Here is a 20,531-nt window from a genome sequence, read left to right as displayed (position 1 = left end):
AAGAAAACTTTCCCAACCTAAAGAAAGATATGCCTATGAAGATACAAGAAGCTTACAGAACACCAAAAACACTGGATAAAAAAAAGTCCTCTTGCCACACAATAACAAAATAATGAACATACAAGATAAAGAATTAATATTAAGAGCTGCAAAGAAAAAAAAAAGGTCAAGCAACATGTAAACACAGACCTGTTAGAATTACAACTGACTTCTCAATGGAAACCAAGAAAGCCAGAAGGTCCTGGTCAAGTGTTCTGCAGACATTAAGAGGCCACGGATGCCAGCCAAGACTACTACACCCAGCAAAACTTTCAATCACCATAGATGGACAAAACAAGATATTCCATGACAGAACTAGATTTAATCAATACCTAGCCACAAACCTAGCCCTACACAAAAGGAGTTATCTTCATCTGCAAAAACACAGACAATAGATGATCTCACAAGAGCAAATTCCAAAGAAGGGGGAAACACACAAAATAACATCATCAACAACAAAAACTAAAATAACAGGAACTATCAATCACTGGTCATTAAAATCCCTTCATATAAGTGGACTCAACTCACCTATCAAAAAACACATGCTAAGAGATTAGATACAAAAACAGAATCCATCCTTCTGCTGCATACAAGAAACAGATCTCAATCTCAAAGACAGACATTATATCCTGGTCCCCAAATATAAGGAATTGGAAAATTTAATTTTCAAGACTACCTAGGAAAGAGGTAGCTTTTGTCAGAAACTGTCCTAGCAGAGACAGCTTTTCCCGGGAGAACATATTTTGAGGTCTCACTAATTGACGGTCTTCGGCAGGATCTCACCAAGATTGTTGCAGAAACTGAGGTGCCGGAATCCCATTGATGGTGAGTAAAGAAAAAATTTCCTACCCCTACTTAAGTGTTCTCTCTATGTTACTTTCTCTTTGACTGAAAGTCCAACAACATCTACAATGCAGGGAATTGTTCAGATTAACAATTCAAATGCCAACATGGTAAACATAGTAAATCAAACTTTACCTTGGAGGATATAACATTAAGTCAAAGTCTCAGGCAAAAATCCCAGCTGCTATTTTACTCAGAGTCTAACAGAGAGACAGTGAAACACTATACTCCTAATTGGTGTTGGTTGTTACTTCTAATTTACTATTTAACAAGACCACCTGAGAATGCAGGCAAGGGCCAATAATGTTTTCGCCATGTCCTTCCCCAGCTTTAAGGGATGACCATTCAGATTTCTACCTATTCCAAACAGCTTATGACTCCTGAAAGGAAGGACTCATTGGGGAACAAGGAAATTGGGTATTTGTTTACAGAATTTCATATTGGCAACATTAAAAGATTAAGGTGATTGGTAGCAAACAAAGTTTCTTCATCATCCACTTAACTATTCAGACACCCATTTTTGTAGGAAACATTCCTGTTCACGGATAAATAATTGGAGTACCCAGAATGTTAAGCACAATGCAATATCACATCTGGGTCAAGGAAGAAGTAAAGAAATTAAAGTCTTCCTTGACTTCAACAAAAATGAAGGCACAACATATCAAAACCTATGGGACACTATGAAAGCAGTGTTCAGAGGAAATTCCATAGCACTAAGTGCCCACATAAAGAAAATGGAGAAAGCTCACATTAACGACTTAATACCATACCTGAAAGCTCTAGAAAAAAAAAAGAAGCAGCAGACTCACTCAGGAGGAGTAGAAGACGGGAAATAATCAAATTGAGGGCTGAAATCAACAAAATAGAAACACAGAAAACAACACAAGGAATCAATGAAACAAAGAGCTGGTTCTATGAGAAAATCAACAAGATTGACAAACCCTTATCCAAATTAATCAAAAGGCAGAGAGAGAACATTCAAATTAACAAAATCAGAAATGAAAATGGGGACACAACAATAGACACTGAGGAAATTCAGAGCATCATTAGGTCTTACTACAAAAACCTGTACTCCCCACAAAATTGAAAAAATGTAAAAGAAATGGACAATTTTTTAGATAAATACCATATACCAAAATTAAATCAAGACCAGGTTATCAATTTAAATGGACTTATAAACTGTGAAGAAATAGAAACTGTCATTAAAAGACCCCCCCCCCCAAAAAAAAGCCAGGGCCAGATTGTTTCAGTGCAGAATTCTACCAGAACTTTAAATAAAAGCTAATAACTATACTTCTCAAAGTGTTTGACATAATAGAAACAGAAGGGACATTGCCAAATTAAGTTTATGAGGCTACAGTTACTCTGATATCAAAACCACACAAAGACTCAACCAAGAATGGGAATTACAGACCAATCTCACTCATGAAAATGAGTGCAAAAATTCTCAATAAAATAGTGGCAAACCAAATCCAAGAATACATAAAAAAAAATCATACATCATGATCAAGTAAGCGTCATCCCAGACATGTAGAGCTGGTTCAACACAAGAAAATCTATCAATATAATCCATCATATAAATAAACTAAAAGGAAAAGCTATATGATCACTTCATTAGATGCTGAAAAATCATTCGACAAAATTCAACATCCCTTCATGATACAAATCTTGGAAAGAATAGGGATACAATGATCATATTTAAATATAATATAAGCAAGATTCAGCAACCCAACAGTTAACATCAAATTAAATAGAGAGAAACTCAAAGCAATTCCACTAAAATCAGGAACAAGACAAGGCTGTTCACTTTCTCCATATCTCTTCAACAGAGTTCTTGAAGTTTTGGCTATAGAAATAAGGCAACAAATGGAGATCAAGGGGATTCAAAATAAAAAGGAAGAAGTCAAACTTTCATTATTTGCAGCTGATATGATAGTATAATATAAGAGACCCCAAAAACTCTACCAGAGAACACTTACAGCTGATAAATACCTTCAGTGTTTTGGCAGGATACAAGATCAACTCAAATCAGTAGCCCTCTTATACACAAATGACAAAGAAGCAAAGAGGGAAATTAGAGAAAGATCACTTTTCACAAAGCCACAAATAACATAAAATATCTTTCGGTAACACTAACCAAAGAAGTGAAAGACCTATTTGACAAGAAACTTTAGTCTTTGATGAAAGAAACTGTAGAAGAAACCATAAAATGGAAATATCTCCCATGATCATAGTAGAAAGGTCAATCCTACCAAAAGCAATTATAGATTCAATGCAATCCCCATCAAAATCCCAACAGAATTCTTCACAGACCTTGAAAGAACAATAATCAACTTCATATGGAAAAACAAAAAACCCAGGATAGCCAAAACAATCCTGTACAATAAAGGAATTTCTAGAGGCATCAACGTAGCTAACATCAAGCTCTACTAGAAATATACAGTAATAAAACAGCTTGGTACTGGCATAAAAACACAGAGGTTGATCAATGGAATTGAATTGAAGACCTGGATATTAATCCGCACACACCTATGAACATCTGATTTTTGACAAAGAAGCTAAGATTATACAATGGGAAAAAGAAAGTATCTTTAACAAATGGTGCTGGCATAACAAGATGTCAAAATGTAGAAGAATGAAAATAGATCCTATCTATAGGCATGCATAAAACTCAAGCCCAAATGGATTAAAGATCTCAATATAAACCTGACCACACTGAACCTGAAAGAAGAGAAAGTGGGTAGTAGTCTTCAATGCATGATCATGGGAGACCACTTCCTAAATATAACCCCAGTAGCACAGACACTGAGAACAAAAATAAATAAATAGGACCTACTGAAACTGAGAAGCTTCTGTAAAAGAAAGGACACGGTCAACAAGACAAAACACCAGCCTACAGAATAGAAAAGGTTCTGCACCAACCCCACATGAGACAAATGAATGATCTCAAAAATATATAAATAACTAAAGAAATTAGACATCAAAATTCCAAATAACCTAATTTAAAATATGGTACAGAACTAAACTGAGAATTCTCAACAGAAGAGTCTTAAATGGCCAAAAGATACTTAAGGAATTTTCAACATCCTTAGCCATTAGGGAAATGCAAATCAAAATAACTCTGAGAGATACCATTTTACACCTGTCAGAATGGCTAAAATCAAAAACACCAATGATAGCTTGGGTTGGAGAGGATGTGGAGTAAGGGAAACACTGTTGGTTGGAATGCAAACTTGTACAACCACTTTGGAAATCAGTATGGTGGTTTCTCAGAAAATTGGGAATCAACCTACCTCAAGATCCAGCAATACCACTCTTGGGCATATACTCAAAAGATGCTCAAACATACTACAAAGGCATTTGTTCAACTGTGTTCAAAGTAGCATTATTTGTAATAGCCAGAACCTGGAAACAACCTAAATGCCCCTCAACTGAAGAATGGATAAAGAAAATATGGCACATTTACACATTAGATTACTACTCAGTGGTAAAAAACAATGACATCTTGAATTTTGCATGCAAATGGATGGAATTCTAAAACACTATCCTGAGTGAGGTAACCCAGACCCAAAAAGATGAATATGGTATATACTTACTCACAAGTGGATACTAGCTATAATCCAAGGATATTAAGCCTATAGTTTATGATCCTAGAGAAGATAAGAAATAAGGTGAACCCAAAGGGTGCTCAAGCATACCACGACATGTGCTCAACTATGTTCACAGCAGCAGTGTTTGTCATAGCCAGAACCTGGAAATAACATAAATTCCCCTTGACTGAAGAATGGATAAGGAAAATGTAATACATTTACATAATGGAGTGCTATACAGCAGAAAAAAATGGTATCTTGAAATTTGTGGGCAAATGAATGAATCGAAAAAACATTATATTGAGTGAGGAAACCCAGACTCAGAAAGACAAATATCATATGCACTCACCCTAAGTGGCTTTTAGACATAAAGCAAAGAAACACCAGCCTGCAATTCACAATCCCAGAGAGCCTAGACAACACAGAAGACCCTAAGAGAGACACACATGGAACTAATCTACATGGGAAGTAGAAAAAGACAAGATCTCCTGAGTAAATATGGAGCATGGGGACCATGGGAGAGGGTAGAAGAAAAAGAGAGGGGAGAGGGAGGGAGAAAGGCAAAGAAAAAAATATATATCAATAAAAACAATTTTAAAACTTTTAAAAAAGAAATATTCATTAATAGGGTGTAGATAAATATAAATGTACTCCCATACATGCAAGTGAAAACAATCAACTTACTGAATATCAAATGTTATAAATAATAATGAAAATATAAATACTATATTAATGTTAAAAGTGCAACTTTACTTCACAGATATATTTTAAGACTGATTTAGTTTTAGCAAGCAACATTTTAATTTTCAAATTTTTTAAATATTACCTTAATTTTATAATTTTAATACTGTTTTGTAACAGTATCCTACAGATGTCTCAGGACATGGGAAATGTTCTTGAGACATTATACATTTAACAATGCTCTCTTCAGGCACAGAAATAAGGCAAGTGGTCAGTAGTTTTTACAATACATGTGCTATTTATAGAATTAAAATAATGTTAAAAGAAGAAAATGTTCTAAGAAGTAGTCTAAAGAGTTTTTCTTCAACAAGCAATAACACTGAAGAGGATTGTGTTGTCACAGATGGTACACAGATGATGTCAGACACTTCTCTCCGAAGACTGACATTTATGTGTAACTCATGAAAATGTAACTTTTCATCATTTGTGGAGAGTGAATACTAAGCCATCCCTTGTAGACGTGGTATTGTACTGTCAATTTAGTTTTATAATATTTTGACATTTGAATTTATCTAAAATAGACATTTGGGCTAGAGATGACTCAGGGTTTAAGAGTGCTTACTCTGTAATCATGAGGATCAGAGTTTGGATCCTAGCATTTGTGTAAAGAAACCTAACTAAATTAGGGAATAGCTTCATTCTATAGTCCAGTTTTTCTCTGTAAACACAGGATTCCCTTGAACTTGGAATCCTTCTGTTCAGTTTACTGAGTAGCTGGGATTACAGTCTTTAGCCACCAGAGCTTGCAATTCTCCTAAGTCTTAAATGCTAAGATTACAGGCATGGGCCACCACATCTTACTTCAAATACGACTATAATTTTGTTGGAAGTTTTGGACATTCATCAACATACATCTGTTTCTGAGCTTATTGCACAAAAGCAAATTGCTGCAAAAGTATGAAGACCTGAATTCAAAACCTCCATGTAAATGCTGGGTATGACATGAGCATCTATAACCCCACTGCTCCTATGGGAAGATGAGAGATGGAGATAAGAGGTTCCCCCAGAACCTGCTGAACTCCCAGTTTGGTATATGCAGCAGAAAATTTGTCTGAAGAAAGGTAAAAAAGAACCAACACCAGAAGTTGTTCTCTGACCTTCACATGTACTATGCATGTACATGCCCACATTCACATACAAATGTGTATACACACACACTTAAAAACTTGAAAAATCATCCATATATATGCTACACTCAACATAATGGACTACATCCATACTCTGCATAAATCTTCTCATCCATGTCATCATTTGTTAACTCTATTATTGCATTGCCTTCAAAATAATCAACATTTTTTTTTATTTTTCCTTTTGCTGAATAACAGCACATGTTAAACATTAAACTAGGTGCTGCACATTATTTGTAATAGCCAGACCCTGGGAACAACCTAAATGTCCATCAACCGAAGAATGGTACATTTACACGATAGAGTATTACTCAGAGCTAAAAAACAATGACATCTTGAAATTTGCAGGGAAACGAATGGAACTAGAAAAAAAAATATCCTGAGTGAGGTAACCCAGACCCAGAAAGACAAATGTGCTATGTACTCACTCATAAGTGTAAAGCAATCCCCAATCCACAATCCCAGAGAAGTTAGATAAAGAAACCTAAGTGGGACATACATGGAGGGCCCAGGTAAGAAAAATAGTTAAGATCTCCTGGGTAAACTGGGAGGAGGTAGAAGGGTGGGGATAGGGATGGAAACATGAGGAATCAAGAAGTCCAAGTAGGGGAAGAGGTGGAGGGGGAGATCAATGAAAGAGATAATATAATAGAGGGAGCCATTATGGGGTTAGGGAGAAACTTGGTGTTAGAGAAATTCTCAGGAATCCACAAGGATGAACCCCAGCTAAGATTCCTAGCAATAGAGGAGAGGGTGTCTCAAAGTTGTATTTGAGGGTGTCATATTAAATGGTATCCCTTTAATCAATCAGATTAGTGACTACCCTAATTGTCATCACAGAATGTACATCTAGTAACTGATGGAAGCAGATGCAGTTAGTGACCCACAGCCACAAAGTAGGCTGATCTTCCGGAGTTCAGTTGAAGAGAGGGAGGAAAAATTATATGAGCAAAGGAGTCAAGATCATGATGGGAAAAACCACAGAGACAGGTGACCTGAGCTAGTGGGAACTCAGACTATCATCTAAAAACTGGGGAACCAGAATGTAACCGAACTAGGCCCTCTAAATGTGGGTGACAGTTATGGGGCCACTGGCAATGGGACCAGGATTTATCCCAGGTGCATGACTAGCTTTTTGGAGCCCATTCCCTATGGCAGGATACCTTGCTCAGCCTTTATGGGGCCAGGGTGATTATTTCTGCCTCAAGTTGGTATGCCAGACTTTGTTGAATTCTCAAGGAAGGCCCAATCCCTTCTGAGGAGTGGATGGTGGCTGGGGAGAAGGAGGAAAAGGGGGATTGGGAGAAGGGGAGAGAAGGGAAACTAGGATTGGTATGTAATAAAAGTTAAATTTTTTAATAAAAAAGAAACAAAACAAAAATTAGGTGCTGCAGATACCAAAACAAATTAGATTAGCAGTTCTGTATTCCAGGAAAACGTCTGTCTACTTTTTCAAGACTCCTAATTGATTTTCATACCTCATTTGCCACTCTACACTTCTGATTTAGTCAAACCTATTTGATAACCACTTCTGATTCAGTCTCTTCAAGATGCTCATAGCTGTGCTGAAGTATAATGAAATTATAGTAAGCACACTTAAAATTCAGCAGTTCAATAATAGAAATGCTTTTCAAAAGATATAAATAAAGTCTTTCAGAAATGTAAATATTTTTGAGTGTGAAATTCAGATAAGAACCTATAAAGAAAATAACATTTCACTAACACATTGGTAGAGATGATGAGTGGCCTAAAACTGGCTAAGTCCATAATAAAAAAGAGAGCATTGATATGGAAGACAGAGATTGATTCAGAAACGATGATCAAGTCAGTTTGACTGAAGAAGAAGTGTTTAAGCGGTGATCAAGTAGGTTTGACTGAAGCAGAAGTAGCTGAGTGGCCAAAAGAGGTTGTAAAGGTCAAATAGGAGTCTTGAAAAAGTAGAAGTGGAGAGAAGGTATGCTTAAATGCAGAAAAGAAAAGATGTACACAGTCGGATTAAATATTTGGAGTCCACAAGTAGGACAGAATTGCTCTAGGATTAATGGCAGAAAATGGTATGCAAAGAATTAAATGACAATCAGGCAAGTGATCTTCAACAAGGACATTACAAAAGAAGCCTATTTAGAATCCCAGTTTGTATTAGGAGTCAAATGAAGTCTGAACCAGATGAAAGAGCATGAGATTAGGAAAGAAACAGTACACCACAGGGCATCGCAAGCATTGTGGGACATTAAATAGATATTAAGCACAATATATGAAATGAAAGGTTTGGATTCAAGAGTTTGAGAATTTAAAGATGAAGCGTTTGAATGCTAATGAAGGGGTTAAATCAGCATGCAGAATAGTAGATATTAATATGTTATACAGTGAACTAGGTTTTATAACTTTGAAAAGACAACACAGTTGAGTGAGAGAACTATTCCTTTAAATTATAATTCCAAGACACAGATAGTATATTAACTGTAGTGATTCCTTGAAATTTCAAATCATATTCACTTGAGGAGAAATCAGTTTATTTCCAGTGACATACAAGAATTAAATCAGATCAGTCAAGCTGTATCCAGGTATGGTGATCCCAACATTCAGGAGGCTGAATCAGAAAGAGACCATCTTGCTCTATATACCAAGTGTGAGATCAAGCATAGAAAGATTGTCTCAAAGTACATACACACAAGCACACACATTATGGTCTCAAAAACATGAATCTTTAGAGATTATTATTTGATTTGGAATCCAATGATAGTAACATATTATTTATAATATATAAATCAAAACCCCCTTTTAGATGACAATATTTTTCCACCTATGGCCATATTTCTAACATAAATAAACTAATTTTTCAAATCATTAATAATTCCAGTGATTTGTTTGTCATTTGAGGTTATTGGTAATTCAATAAAAAAAAGTTCAAGTTAATTTTTATTACTGCATCAATCATCAGAACATAATGTCATTACACCTCAAATAAATTATGCTACGGTATTAAAAGTATTTGCTAAATGTCGACAAAACTAGAATTCTACAAGCCTGGATAAGAAGCTTAAAGTTTTTCATAAACTATAGTGTGGTCTATCACAGTACAAATTAGGTCACTTTCTCCTTGGGTGAAATTAAGTAGTGGTATCTAAAAATTTTAATCTTAAAAGAGTTGTAAGTAATAGTATAAAAGAAGACTTACATTCAGAGTGTATCCATCTTTTGGTGCATTTAAGGAGGCTAAAGACTACCAGAGAAGGTTGCAACTCCATCTCCCAATGTATCCTATAAAAACACAGAATTAGAAAAAGTTCAAAGTAATCTTTCCCAAAATCAAAACAAGAATAGATGGAAAGGCTTAATCTAAAGGTATGTGAGAAAACCTACATACATCTTTACACTAAAAATATTTAAGGAAAATGTATTTTGAAAAATTAAAGCATGATATAGGAAAGGAGAAAAAGAATTATTTTTAAAAGGCAAAAATACCTTGCTTACAAAGGTAACAATAGTAATACTGGAAGGAATAAATTTCATTACAACAGAATATAACCAAATGAGGATTGGGAAAAAAGGCAATATTACAAAAACAACAAAATAACAGTAATTAACACATGCCTTAACATAATTCTGACTGTTAATTGTCTCACATTCCAATTAAAAGACATGGATTGACATATTAGACTGCATAAAGGGGATCAAGCTGTTTGTTACCTGTAACAAATGCACTTCAGTGTCAAAAAAAACACGCTGGAAATTACACGTGAAAAAAAGAAAGAATAACCATACTGACATTCCACAAAGTACATTTTAAAGAAATAAAGAAGGTCACTAGGTATTAATAAAGTGAGTAATCCAACAAAAGGGCACGAACATATATTCATGTGATACTTGTGTAGCCAATTTTATAAAACAAACACAAATGAGCATAAGATAACAGATGTAAACATTCTTTTGGGTGAGTGCAATACATGGTTATTCTTAAAATACAGGTCATCACAACAAAAGGAAAACAAGGAAACAAACTATGTATAAATAAATGGACTGAACTAACATCTACAGAACATTCCAAAGAACAACAGCAGAACACATTGTTCTCAGCAGGTTAAATAAAGAAAGTCTTGGCAAATACAAAATAACTGAAATAACTTCTATTTTATCAAATCACATTATTAAAAAGTATTAAGACAAAACAGAAATAAATGACAAAAACTGTACAAACAGAGATTAGAAAAGTAAAACAATTTGAATAATCAGTGAATCACTAAAGAAATTAGGAGTGGGTTCAAAAATTCTTAGACCCAAATAGTGGTAGGAATGAGACCTACTTGAATTTTTGGTTTGTTTGTTTGTTTGTTTGATGCAGTGTTTCTCTGTAGCTTTGGACCCTGTCCTGGAACTAGCTCTTGTAGATCAGGCTTGCCTCAAACTCACAGAAATTCACCTGCTTCAGCCTCCTGAGTGCTGGGTTTAGAGCTGTGTGCCTCCACCACCCAGTTCCATACTTGAAATTTATGAGAACATAATAGAACAGAACATTGGTAAATATAATGAAAGTTGTTTCAAGAAAAAATTCTATTGCTATAACTATTTACATTTGAAAAATTTGGGACTTGTGAATGTCGCAGCAGATAAAGGTACTTGCCAACAAGTCTTAACTCCATTCCTGGGAAACATGGTAGAAAAAGGGGAATGAACCTCAGTAGGATATCTTCATCCACCATCCGCATGTGAGTTATAGCATGTGTACACCTGAGTGTATTATGCTATGTGCATGAGTGCACACACAAATAAATGTTGAAAACATCAAAGAAAAGTTCAATATAAGATAGAAAAAATGACAAAGATCAGAACTCATTAACATAAGTTTTGAATCTTAACCCCTAGAGTACCAGAGAATACTGAGTCAACTCTAATAAAATCAAACCTGAATCAAAAATAGCAAAAGAACCAAAGAAACATGACAAAACCCTTAGTCAATCTAACCAAAATAGCTAGAGAAGGCACACTAAAATAATGATAGCACAAATTCCCCTGAAATGCATAAGAAAAGGTGAAGGAAAAGAAAGGCAAGTATGAAAAGAACAGAGAGAGTAGGAAGAAAGAAAGGAAGGATAGGGAGGGGCAGAAGCAAAGTAGGGGAGGAAACAGGATGGGAGGGGTTGGAGAGGTATGGAAAGAGAAAGAAGAAGGGTAAGTAGAGAGGAGGGAACAGAGTGAAGAAGGAAACAGAAGATGAAAACATGAGAGAGAGAAGAGGGAAAAGAAGAAGAGAGAGAAGAAAAGAGAGGAAGAATGGAAGAAGACATAGGGAGAGGGAAAGGGAGGAGAAATTAAGAACAGAGAGAGAGTAGAGAAGGGGAGGGAGGCATAGAGGAGAGGAGACAGGACGGTGAGGGAGTGAAGGGAAAGGAGAAGGAAAGGGAAGAGAAAGGAAGAAAAGTACAGGGAGAGGGAAGGGAGATTGAGCAGAAGATGAGAGGGAGAGAAGGGGAAGAAGGGAACAGAGAAGGTAGAAGAAAGGAGAGGAAAAAGAACAAAAGGTAAAGGTACAGGAGAAGATGAGGGAGTAGAAAAGAGGTAGAAAAGATGAGAGAGAGAGAGATTGAGGGAAGTGGAGTAGAGGAGAACAGGGAGAAGAGAAGGAAAGGGTGGGAGAAAAGAAGAGGGGAGAGGGTAAGAGAAGAGACAGCAAGAGAAAGGAAGGGACCAGACAGGTAAAGAAGAAATGAAGAGGGAGACAAAGGAATGAGACTAGTGAGACTGAGGAAAAGAGGAATAGTAGGAAGATATGAGAGAGGGGAGGGTCAGAGGGAGAGAAGTGGGACAAAAGAAAGAAATCTGAGGTATGTATAGGGAAGGATGGAAATTAATATTAAGGGAAAAAAGAAAGAAAATGAGTGAGGAAAGGGGTAAGGAGACATAAAAGGAAGGGGAAGGAGACAGGAGAGGGTGACAACAGGGTTAGGGAGAGGACAGTGGGAGGAAAAAGAACAGAAAGTAAGGGAGGAAGAGATGAAGAGGTTGATGCAATTGGGACAGTAATAGGAAGATGACCACTGAATGAGAAGAAAATAACAGGCAATAATAAACTTGTTATTTAAATAACAAGTTAAATAATAAAACTAATACCTGAAAATTGAATCTGGAGAGATGGGTGAGTGATTAAAAGTATATACTGCTTTTGAAGTGGATCTATTTGGGTCCCATGTCTGGTCACTCACAGGTCACTGTACTTCCATTTCCAGGATATCTGATTCCCTCTTCTGGATTCTGAAGAAACTTGCATATAAAGGTGCATACCTATACAAAGATGCATACATACACACATAATTTAACAATTTTTTAAAAAAATCATAAATAATGGTGCATATAGGTAAAAGAGATGTGATCATTTATCTTCATTGTCAATTTCACTGTATTTGGAATCACCTAGGATGTACACCACTAGGCATGTTTGTGAAGGCACTGCTAGAGAAACTGAGGAGAGAAGATCTATCCTGAACATACATTGCATTATTCCAGGGGCTTAGGGTCCCAAAATGAATTTAAAAAGTAGAAAGCATGGGGCTGAGCAGATGGTTCAGTTGGTAAATGCATTTGGTGTTCTAGCATAAGGATATGAGTTCAAATCCACACCACCCACATAAAATACTAGAAATGACTGTACATGCTGGTAATTTCTGTGCTGGAGGACAGAGATGGGCAGACACTAGGAGCTTGCTGACCAGCCAGCCTAGCTGGAGCAGTGGGTTTCTAATTCAATGAGAACCCTATCTGAAAGGAAAAATTAAGGCTCAGCGTGATGGAGGAAGGTACTTCTACTAGTTTCTGCATGTGTGTACATGGGTTTATGCACCCATACACTAAGTGAACCCCCATATACACATGTACCACATGCTCACAGACACCAAAACCAAACGAACAATAAAAGCAAGTAAGAGGATAGAATCTCAGCTGAACAATATCATCACATTCCTCTCTCTGCTTCCTGATTGCACATGCAATATAATTATCCATGCTGTGCATGTTCTTGCTGCCATACTTTCCCTGCCAGGGAGGACTACATTTTTATAAATATTTTCTAAATCTTCACTTCCTTAATTTGTTTTTTTTTGGCCACGTACATTGTTGAAACAATGTAAGAACTAATATTTATGAAAATATGATTATTATTACTTACAATGGCACAAATACAAATATAAGTGCTAAAATTGAAAAAAAAAACTTTTCTAATATATCTCTGTGTGTGCACATATGTGTCTGTATAAAGAATGGAGACTAAAAAACTTAAAGATATATATGTCAAGCATAATAAAAGACTAATACAACATTGAAAGCATAGACCTCATATAAATTACAGGAAATGGACTGATCTGCTTATGTAAAATACTTTCAAATTTCACACAGAGAGCAGAACCCAACTCTCTTTAATAATAAAAATAACACAAATAGTAATTTTATTCTCTGTAGCCCCCCCAAATTTACAAGTACAAAAGAAGGGAGAAAGTTGTACAAAGCAAGCAAAATTAAGGAGAGTGGAAATTTTAAAAAATAGAAACAGAACACAGACAGCATAATATCCTCAGATCAGCATAGAGAAATCCATGCACCAGCACACACAAAGACAAAATAACAATTTTAGTGTTGAATTCCCAAATTCAGAATGATTCTGTAACATTCAGGAAATTTTATTGTCATATTGGGTAGACAGTACAATATGTGACATTTAATCCCCCAAATGCACACTAGTCACCCAGGGGATGGTGGTAAAAACAAATTATCCTAACCCAGGGGAGGCAGAGACAGGAGAATCTCTGTGAATGTCAGATAGCCTAGCTTACTCAGTGAGGTCTAGGTCACAAAGTAAGGCACAAAAAAAGTGAACAGCTCCTGAGGTTGACTTCTGGTCTATGTATGTGTACATACATTAAGCAAACCTGTACCTGCACACATGTAAACAAACGCACAATGTTTATTACCAAATAATAAATTCTCTGAGGTAAAATCTCTGGAGAGTGTAAGGAGACAAAATCCAAAACTCATAGATTTAGGGCTTTACCACTCCTGTCTCACTGGAAGAAAAATCATATGTATAAGAATAACTAGCAACATAATCAGAAGTATAAAATTATGAATATATTAAACTCTCAACTACCACAGAGAACAGGGTTTCATTTCTATCCCTTCCACTGCAAAGTTACAAAGATTATATATTTAAATTATAAAAATAAAACTTTTAAAAGGGAGATATTTTTATACAAAGCTTCTCTGGTCACAAAATAATTGAGAAATGATTAATAAAATCAAAATGTGTTCTTTTTGTAAGGAAAAGAAAATTAGTAATTGCAATCCATCCAAAATTGGTTGATGGTATATTTAACAGGAATAGATATACCTACCATGTATGGTGTCAGAAATTATATTTGGTCCTCTCTCAAAAAGTGAGAAATCTGGCAAATGAAAAAAATAAAACATTTTCAATGATTTTTGCACCATTTGTTAATTGTGCATTGTAATGTTTTGACTTATCCTGGATTTTAAGCAGCACAGTGTTAAAATACTTTCTAAATATTGAAAAACTTTCTTTTTCTTTATAACTTTTCATTACATATGATGACACATTTTACTGAAGGTAATATTCCATAATACAACACACAAGTTTTTTTTTTTTCATTGACACTGCATCTCCTTCTGTAAGCCAGGCCTGCCTGGATCATGACATTCCCCCAGCACCTCCAATAAAGGGCAGGAAGTACAGCATAAAGCCATATGCCACCTTATTCACCACCCAGTTCCCTCCCTCCCTTCTCCTTCATCTCTAACTCCTCATTTTTTTTTCTGAGTCAAAGTCATTCCTCAGACAAGGCTCAGAGGCCTGGAATCACTATTCACCAGCAGACAACTGAGTCTGTTTTCTGATTAAACTCTATACTCCCTGCTTTTATTATTTTTTTGAGAAAATTTCTCAGAAAACTGCCAATAAGAACACACACTCCATCATCTCATCAGAACTCACCTCCTTCTCAGATCGCTATACTTCAGTGCGGCCTTTATAGCCCTGCCCCAAACACACAGATGCCCACCACGTCACTGTGCCCACTTTGGCTTTTAATTAATTATTTTTGAGACAAGGTCTCTCTATATAACTCAAGAAAATCTCAAACTCACAATTTCTGTCTTCTCAGGCCTCTAATTCACAGGGCTGGACTCTTAGAAATGTTCCAACACACCAAACAGAAGTGAATCGCCTCACCGTGGCTCCCGGAGGCTTTTCTGCCTGGTGAGAAAGCCTCTCCCTATATAACCCGGGAACGATACTAAGTCTCGCGATATTTTTAACTCTCGTGTTGTGTCTCAGGTCCCCACCAATCAGTGATGTGCTAATGCTCTTGCGTCACCATGCTGTCCGCCATCTCAGCACAGGGTTTTTTTGTTTGTCTGTTTGTTTTCCTGTGAGGCAAGGTTTCTCTATCAAGTCTTGGGATGTTTTTGTTTCGTACTGCTTCTTTCCAATTCCCTGTGATAGGGTCACAATCCTGTGACAATGCAATACCCATTAAACCACTATGCCATTCTCTTAAAGGAAACTCAATCTATAGATTCCATGCCATGCTTAAACTTGCCTGTCCCTAATATATCCCCCTCCCCCTCAGAGTGATGGCGTTATTCATGGACATACACGACCAAACTATGTAGCACTGTGCCAGGTTTACTTTTTATTTTTTTTAAGTAATTTTATTAAATTATAAAAAGTTTCCATTTATGCCCCTCCTCCCAATGTCCTCCCACTCCCCCCCTCCCTCTCCTCCTCCCTCTTTGTCCCCAAGGGCAGTCAGGGTCTCCTGCCCTGTGGGAAGTCCAAGTTCCTCCCCCTCACTCCAGGTCCAGGAAGGTGAGCATCCAAACAGACTGGATCCCAAAAATCCAGTATATGCAGAGGAAACCAGTCCCAGTGTCATTGTCAATGGCTTCTCATAAAGACTGCAGGCCAGCCACATTCAGAAAATCCGGCCACATTCAGAGAATCTGGTTGGATCACATGCTCGTTCAGTCACGGTCCATCTGGTCTTGGTAAACTCTCATTAGATCCGACCCCTTGTATCAGTGGGTGATAGTATCCCTCGCAGTCCTTCGTCATTTTCCTCCTCCTTCTGCTCCTCAGTTGGATCTTGGGGGGCTCAGTTCGGTGCTCCAACGCGGGCCTCCATCTGTATCGTCATCCAACGCCAGATGAAGGATCTATGGTGATAAGCAAAATATTCATCAGTATGGTCACGGGCCAAGGCCGGTTCAGGCACCCCCTCCTCTGTCCAGAGAACAATCTGGGGATCTCTCCTTGGACCTGGGATCCCATATATAATCAAGTTTCCTGTAAACTCTAATATGACTCCCTTAGTTGAAATATATTCTTCCCTGATCCCACATTCATCCTTCCTCCCTTCCCCCCCATCCCGGTCAACCGAGCTTTCTCCATTCCTCCCCTACTCCCTTCTCTCTAACCCTTTCCCCTTCCAACAACCCTCCCACCCCCCCCATGCACCCAAGGTTACCTGGGACTCTTGACTATTTCCTACCTCCTGGCGGATAGCTAAATAATCTTCATCAGGTTCGTCTTCTTATTTAGCTTCTCTAGGATCACGAATAATAGGCTCAAAGACCTTTAATTATGGTTAGAAACCACTTATGAGTGAATACATACCGTGTTCCTCTTTTTGGGTCTGGCTTACCTCACTCAGTAAAGCGTTTTCTATGTCCATCCATTTGCATGCAAAATTCAAGATGTCATTATTTTTTACCGCTGAGTAAAACTCTAATGTGTATATGTTCCACACCTTTTTTAACCATTCTTCTATTGAGGGGCACCTAGGCTGTTTCCAGGTTCTGGCTATTACAAATAGTGCTGCTATGAACATAGTTGAACAAACGCTTTTGTAGTATGTTTGGGCATCTCTAGGGTATATTCCCAAGAGAGGAATTGCTGGGTCCTGAGGGAGGTTGACTCCCAGTTTCTTGAGAAACCGCCACACTGATTTCCAAAGTGGCTGCACAAGTTTGCATTCCCACCAACAATGGATGAAGAACTCCTACTTTTTATTTTTAAAACAAGAAAAGCTTTCTCTTTAGTACAGGCTAGAATTGAACTTGTAATTCTAATGCCCTACCAACTCCATGTCTTAATATATGAATATGATGGGTAGTCCTAAACCTACCCATCATAGCCCTATGGCCTATTTGGCTTTGTTTTTATGGGGGAGTTGTTGCTGTTCTTGTTTTTAGTTTTTGTTTGTTTGTTTGTTTTTCCTTAGACAATGTTTCTCTGTGTAGCTCAGAAATGAAACTTAGAATCCTCCTTTCTGTTCCTACCCAACTCATGTGTTCTGCCTTCATTGATAAATACTCTGTCAACTCAGAGCACAAAACTAAAAACATCTATATTTGATGGAATACTTTAAAATTTAAAAAGTACTAGTTTTCACTCTCAAAACCTGAGTTAGTGAATACTTTAGCATTTAGTAAATAAGAGAATTAAAGTATAGGGAGAAAGTGTCAAGCAATATTTCTAGGGAAGTTAGATACAGTGTTATATAAAATTAGATTACTCTGTTTTCAGGGACAAGGGAATTCAGATAATAAAGCAATAATAACAGGTAAAATTGAACAAGTATTTAAAAAATACTTCGAGACTTACCAACAAAGCTAAATAGCTTCACCCTCAAAGCCTCCTTTTTTCCCACTTACCAAGACAAACTTCTTCCCAGGGGTGGCCTTGTGCCTGTCCAATATGCTGAAGTTTCTCTCTACACTATTCAGGAGCAAAACGTGTCTTCAAGAAGTACAAAATCTCACAATCTCATTTGGTGGGTCTTAAGATCTCCTCCCCAAAATGAATGACTCCTAATGTGACCCATGGTCTTCTCAAGAAAACTAATTCTTTCCGTAGCAGTAAAAACTCAGGTCTCTGCAGCAAGATTAAAAGTTGGCTGTCCTGAATTCACAGAAGAGCTATGTATCCCCTGCCCCCTCACCTACTCATGACCTTCACATACTGAGATAGTCAATCAAATGGAGAGGAGGAAGAATCCTGTGCAGATATAAGCTGCTTACTTTGTTTCAAAAGCAGGGAACACATTCTACGGCAGGCACATACAGCATTGCTGGTCTTAAAGAGCACAAATGCCAGGGGAAATAGCTAGGGGTTATTGTCCAACTGTTTTCTCTTCATGCTTGCAAATCAAAAGAGAACTCACAGATCCTGAAATCTAAAACATTGCTAGAATCACAGGAATATGTTGAACTATAAACTATGCAATAAGCCAGTCTTTACTTGGGATTTTATTTTCTTTGTTGTTCCTTCGAAAACTTGAGATTTAATTTAGGACTTCAGATAATAAACAGGTCCTTTGTTACTAATATATACCCTCAGTTTTCCAATCATCTGTTCACATTTCTCCTAACCTATTAATGCTAATAGCAGTCGGGTTTTAGATTGCTCTCTGCTGCCTAAGGTCAAAGAACCTGAATCCAGTAGGAGATTCTGAACGTTCTATTCTTTTAGACAGAACACTGTTTTAATGACTAATTTCATGGGAAGCTTTACAAGCAAATCATGTAAATTGCTTAGGATATTTTCTCTCATATCATAAAAGCATAATGACAGAATGTAGAAAAGTGGACAACAATAATGAAAGAGGCAAAATTCTTTAGCAAACATATTAGATATAATTTGAATGTGAATCCAAGGGCAAGAGTGCATATATAAATATTATACTATTTATAATGGATAGTTTATAAACTACATAATAACTTACATGCTTTATGCAGCATATACAGCTTTATACAGCATAATACTATATAGATTCTATTAATCATATGTAGGTATTTATTTGTGTGGGGATTTATGACATACCTACACATATATAACATACATACATATTTTACATTTACATATATTACATACTTGGCTTTTTATCTAATAATAATATAATAAAATAAGATAAAATAAAAACAAACATTAAAATTGGATAAAACAGAAGGAAAAGAGCCCAAGAGAAGGCACAAGAAACAGAGATCCACTCCTTTGCCCACTAAGTAATTCCATAAAAATCACTAAACAAAGCCATAATACATATGCAAAGGATACTCTTTCCACCTTCCCTTCGACAGGGTTCCCTGAGCCCTGGGGGAAGAACGAGATGAAGACGTCTTGTTCACACCTGAATGTTCCAAGGTCTCTCACTGTCTGTATATTTTCTGACTATGGGGCTCAGTATTTGTTCCCATCTGCCACAGGAGGAAGCTTCCCTGATGATGGCTGAGCAACGCAACGATCTAGGAGTATAGCAGAATGTCATAAAGAGTTATTGTAATGCTATATTTATTTATTTACTTACTTACTTACCACTTTTTTTTAAAAAGTAGCATTTGGTTTTGTCATAGGTCCATGGACTATCTAGTTGCAGGTTCTTGGCCAGCCAAGCAGTATCAGGTATAGTTTCCATCTTGTGGAATGTATCTTCATTATATCAGATATTAGGTGGTTACTCACACAAGTTCAAGATCCATTGTGTTAGTGTGTGCTTTTTTTTAATTGGTGAATTGAAAACATTGATATTGAGTGATATCAATGACCAATAATTGTTAACTCCTGCTGTCTTTTTGTTGTGGAGTGTACGCATGTGTGTGCATGTGGGTGTGTGTGTATGTGTGTGTGTGTGTGTTTCTGCTCTTTTCATTGGCTTGTCTTAGATTATTTAACTTTTATGTTTTCCTGGGTGTCATAAACCTCTTTAGGTTAGAGTTTTTTCCCTAGCGACTTCTGTAGGGCTGTGTTTGAGCAACGATACTGGTTAAATTTGGTTTTATTATGGAATGTCTTATTTTCTCCATCTATTGTGATTGAAAATTTTGGCGGGTATAGTAGTCTGGCCTGGCATCTGTGATCTCTTAGAATCTTCAAGACATCTGTTCAGACCCTGGCAGTCTCAACATTTAGAGTTTCCATTGAGAAGTCAGTTGTTATTCTAACAGATCTATGTTTCTTGGTTTTTTTGTCCTTGCAGTTTTTCAATATTCTTTCTTTTTTTCTGTACCTTTAGTGTTATGTGACAAAGGGAATATCTTTTTTGAAACTTTTTTTTCCTGAAACTTGGAAAAAAACATTCCTTTGCTGCTGATATATTATTTATGAACCATTTAGTGCACCATATTAATG

General features: G+C 36.7%; 1 long non-coding RNA gene across 1 annotated transcript; it reads right to left on the bottom strand.

Moving 5' to 3' along the window:
- Window positions 1-9,518: 9,518 nt before the first annotated feature.
- On the bottom strand, window positions 9,519-15,584 carry LOC146889261 (uncharacterized). The gene is made up of 4 exons (XR_015000233.1): window positions 15,488-15,584; window positions 14,719-14,769; window positions 12,449-12,619; window positions 9,519-9,601 (listed from the first exon to the last, which is right to left on the bottom strand). It is a non-coding gene; the product is annotated as an uncharacterized LOC146889261 (long non-coding RNA).
- Between the last annotated feature and the right edge of the window lie 4,947 nt (window positions 15,585-20,531).

Source organism: Myodes glareolus, chromosome X (genome assembly GCF_982192425.1).
Source record: "Myodes glareolus chromosome X, mMyoGla1.1, whole genome shotgun sequence".
Lineage (NCBI taxonomy): Eukaryota > Metazoa > Chordata > Mammalia > Rodentia > Cricetidae > Myodes > Myodes glareolus.
The sequence above is the reverse complement of the archived record's forward strand: the minus strand, read 5'-3'. Positions and strand labels throughout refer to the sequence as shown.